Here is a 5,037-nt window from a genome sequence, read left to right on the forward strand (position 1 = left end):
TGGGAGAACAGTGGAACCTCTAACATCATTATTAAAGAAAGATGCATTTTCTTGGACTCCAGAACTAACAAAGGCCTTTGAACATATTAAAGAGGAAATATGCAAGCACCAGTCTTAGTTATGCCAGACTTCACAAAAACTTTTATTGTGGAATGTGATGCCTTACGAAATAGAATTTCACTACAAGAAAAAATGACATTGGTGAGGCTCAAAAAATGTCGCCATAAGCTCATTGGTGATGCTCAAAATAGTCTCCGTCACCAAAAATTGAATGTCACCAAAGGTGGCGTCGCCAAAAGTATAGAAGTTGTGGTGGCATTCAAGGTTCGTCACAAATAATGATTTATAATGACGGATAGTGACTGTCACCATTTCATATGAGAAATGGTGACAGACCTTAGCCTCTGTCACCAAAACATTGAGCGTCACCAAAGGTGACGTCGCCAAAATTATAGGTGTTGTGGTGACGTTCAAAGTCTGTCACAAATAATGATTATAATGATAGATAGTGACCGTCACCATTTCATTTGAACAACAATGATTTATGGCGATGGACCTTTCATGGTCGTCGCTATTGATGCATATATATGGTGGCATTCATTTACCGTCACCATTTCATATTTTGGTGAGGGTAAAAAAATGTCACCATAAGCTCATTGGTAAGGATTGAAAAATGTCACCATAAGCTCATTGGTAAGGATTGAAAAATGTCACCATAAGCTCATTCGTGAGGATCGAAAAATGTCACCATAAGCTCATTGGTGAGGGTCGAAAAATGTCACCATAAGCTCATTGGTGATGGTCAAAAGAGCCTTTGTCACCAAAAATTGTTCATCACCATTCCATATGAATATCAGGGCACGATGGAATCGAACCACCAACCTCCTGCTTGTAAAGCAGGTGCTCTTCCATTGAGCTAGCACCCTTTAAAGAATTAGACTTTAAAAAATTAAACCTTGAAACTTTATAAATTGTAAATTATACAACTTTCAATAAATTATAAAACTTTGTAAAGTCTTGACAAATATTTTACTAAACAAACAAAATAACATCAAAGTTGAATACTCAATTAGAAGTGAAACTTTGAAGACATTTATAGCCTATAAATGACCTATAATTATCAAACTTAAAATCTACAATTACACCAAAGATTGATTTCTAACCTTGTGAATCATGTAAATTTACTGTGACAACATAAAAATTTGCCTCTAAAAAACTGATTTACACACCAAAAAGTAAAAGTGTGAGTATATATGATGAAATTATGACTAATGATCTACATGCTTGAATCCCACTAGCTATGGGTCTAGAAAACTAATTGGGAGTGTTTATCATTATTAATTAATTCAATATGTCAAAATACAATGATAAATAACAATGATCCTAAAACGTAACCACTAAACAAATGTTAAAATTTTAAGCACAACATTTGGCTAATATTCGTTACACCAACAAAATATCCTAGGGGAATTCAAACACTTCCAAATCCACACCAAACACAAGTATCCAAATATGCAATTGCATGGATACAAAAAAAAAAGCATTGTCTACCTCTTAATGATAACTATGTCCTCCCACAAGTACTTCAACTAGCAAAGGGGTGTGAAGACAATAACCTCAAAGAAAAAAGAACTACACAATACAAAAATACACTTCATCCCCCCTCTACCTTTATAGAATAGATCTAGGGGAATAACAAAAAGATCCATAGAGAATAGGATTATAGTGGGAAAAATAAATATGATAAGAAAAAAAATAACCAACAACGAAATCTACTAATTTGAACATGTGTCCACATGTACTCAAATATTAGAGGAAACAAAAGAACCCAACATGATTGATTATACACTTAATAAAATGGCATTTACTTCTTTAGTAAAAAGGAAGAAAATTCCAAACCTCTTTTCTATTGTCCTCTAAAATAAATCCTCTATGTATGGCATTGGGGTTTTGTGCTACACTCTATGCTTACTCTCCAACATTAAAACAAGAGTGGTTGCAGAGGAAGTCAGTCCTTGCCAACTTAATTTTGTAGGGAAATATACTACATTGTTGATGTTTTTTATACTTTGTCATTGGACTCATAATTAGGTAAAAGAAGAGGCTTTCAGGCAAAGGCCCCTAAAGAAACAATGTTATCATCAACAACATAAACGTAGTCTACCTCTGTATTCCCCATCAGGTGCTCAAGTTTAAGCTCAAAAATAAAAGTGTCAGAATTTTGTTAAAATCAACTTCAGATCGAACAACTCGTCATTCTAAATCCAACGGTGTGAACGACACTCAAATCCAAGCTCGTATGCAGAAGTTAGAGCAAGTCAAAGTTCAAGTTTGACTTGTCTACATTACAGGATTGGATGATGTGGCAATGTCTTCAACGAATGAGGAGGTGCCAAGAGGTAGTTTTCCATTGGCCCCCACATATCGCAAATCGCAATTGTAGGCAGAAATGTGTTTCAAATCAGCCCTAGAATAATCAGGGTTACGATGCGATAAGGCAATCACATATCGCAATTGCAATTGGCCCCCGACAGGTTCGGGTTGCGATGCAATATCGCAGATAGAAATTGCATACAAGTCCTGCATATTTATGACCGTCGACAAGACTCCGCCGATCGCGATGAGTGATGGGATCCCGAATGCGATAAGTTATACATTCTGGTTAATAATCCCGTTGGGTCCGCCGATATTAAAATCATACAATTGTCATTTTTTTCACAAGACCATCAATCGGGTTTTTACGCCGATTGCGATTTGCAATACAGCCAATAGAATATGGTCTATGGCGCAGCGAAATATTCGCATGGTTAGCGGATTTTGGAGCGAAAATGGGGGTTTATGCTGGTTTTGGAGCAATTTGTGGAACAAATAGTGGGAGAACTAGGAGAATTCATAACTTCTTCAGTTCTTATCCAAATTGATGAAAAAAAGAGTCAATTCTAGCAGTTTTGGCTATTTTGAACTCATTTAGACAGGTTTCAGAGGAATTTGAGCATTGTAAACACACTTTTGTTGTAATTTTGAGCATAATAGAGAGGCCCAAGCATTGGAAGCTGGACCAAGGATATGTAGCCCAAGAGGGGTGAACTCTTCATCAAATCTCTGTGTTGTGTGTTGTATTTTGATGTTCTTTATTGTTATTTTTTTGTTGTTTAGCATATGTTTTATGTTAAATTGTTTATAACATTTACATAAGAAACTCTCATGGGAATCCGTTAATGAAGAAAAAATAGTGAATCCTTAAGAACTTGATAAGCAAATGATAAGAATCTTAGGTTTTATTCTAAATGGGGAATTAGCATAGAATTACTAATCTACTCCATTTCAGATCAAGTTGGTATCAGAGCACTGGTTTTTGCTTACTAGATTTTCTTGTGCAAAGAAGGAGTATTGTTTGCTACTTTTGTGTCATGCTAACAAGGTTAAAACTCAATAGAGGTGGAAGGAAAGCTGGTTGGAAGCCCTTAAGTTGGGTCAAGGGGAAGAAGAGCAAGGTTTCCACAATCTCCAACACCAATTCAACCTCAAGTTGTAGTTGAGACTCCAAAGATCATGTCTCATGAAGGAGAACCTACAAACATGACAGAAGATGATAATACCTTCAGAAAGGCTTTCTTTGATATGACAGAGATGATGAAGGTCCTCTATGAAGAGAGGAATAGTAGGTTTCAAGGAGAAAGTTCCAAACCTCCTAAAGGAGAAGGCTCTTCAGGAAGAGGTAATGGAAAATGAGGTAACGAGAATGGAGAAAAACCTCCACCATCTCCACCATCTTCTTCATCCTCTTATTCAAAATAATCTTCACACTCTTCCACTAATACAACCCTTACTCATGCTCATCATCGTTCTTCAAAAGGAGCTGGAAAATCACTTCTACTTAAACTTGATGTTAAATTCGAGTTTCCCATGTATAATGGTGAAGTGAATGCAGAGAAGCTTGATAAATGGATTCATCAGTTGGAGGTGTATTGTAGAATTCAGAACCTTCAAGAGGATAATATCAAAATTCAATTGGCTTCCTTGAGAATGGAGGGTGCAACACTCATTTGGTGGGAAGCAAGGACTCAAGACGAGATCAAAAAACATGGTAAGATCTCTATTACTTGGTTTGATTTCATTGCTGCTATAAAAAGACAATTCTACCCTTTAGCTCATATGCAAAAATCTATCATGAAATGGAGAAATTTCAGACAGTTAAAGGTCAAAATGTGCAAGAGTATACTCAGGAGTTTAGAAGAAGAATTCTTATGCTAGGAGTAGACTTGCAGTCACAAGATACTTTGTTGAAATACATAGGAGGTTTACATAGCTATCTTCGACACACCATTCTTATGTTTAATCCCACAAATCTTGATGAGGTTTGTGTTCAAGATAAACACCTCGAAGCAAGAGGAAAAAATGTACAAGAAGAAGGTAAGAAGAAGCCATTTCAGAGTGGTGAAAAAGGAAAGCAATGTAAAGGAAACAAAAAGAAAAATGATTTTGTTAAGAAAGAAGGGGAGAAACCCGTGTGCAAGAATTTTTCCAAAGAGGGCCATGATGAAGCGCATTGCTGGAAGCTTCAACCTAAATTAAGACCGAAGAAAGTTAACAATAAATGGAAATAGAAGACAAATGTTGATGTACAACAAGACTTGGGTTCTGACCCAGGTGATGAAGCAAAGATTGTAGCCACAACCACTAAAGGAAAAGTCGTGACAAAAACAAGAAAAGAGGAAGTTGTGGCAAGCACCAGCGCAACAAATAACTCCAACAACAACTCAAATGAAGAAAACAGAATTGAGTTGTTCCATATCAGAGTTATTTCCAAACACACCAAGATTGATACGTTGTTTGACAATGGATCCTAGGAAAATTTAATTCCTACAGAATTGGTCAAGAATTTGAATCTGGAAATCGTGCCTCACCATAAACCGTATATGTTGGATTGGATAACTAAGGATGGAAATCTTCAGGTCACAAGGAAATGTGTTTTCAGGTTTGTTATTACTGCCAATTTTGTTGATGAAGTCGAATTGGATGTAGTGCTGCTGGATA

The 5,037-nt window shown here is 36.3% G+C and overlaps 1 non-coding gene across 1 annotated transcript; it reads right to left on the reverse strand.

Annotated features, from left to right (window-relative positions):
• Window positions 1-854: 854 nt before the first annotated feature.
• Window positions 855-926, reverse strand: TRNAV-UAC (transfer RNA valine (anticodon UAC)). The gene has a single exon. It is a non-coding gene; the product is annotated as a tRNA-Val (tRNA).
• Window positions 927-5,037: the final 4,111 nt, after the last annotated feature.

Source organism: Pinus tabuliformis, chromosome 6 (assembly GCF_031772625.1).
Source record: "Pinus tabuliformis cultivar Carrire ecotype Pingquan chromosome 6, CPIR1, whole genome shotgun sequence".
Classification (NCBI taxonomy): Eukaryota; Viridiplantae; Streptophyta; class Pinopsida; order Pinales; family Pinaceae; genus Pinus; species Pinus tabuliformis.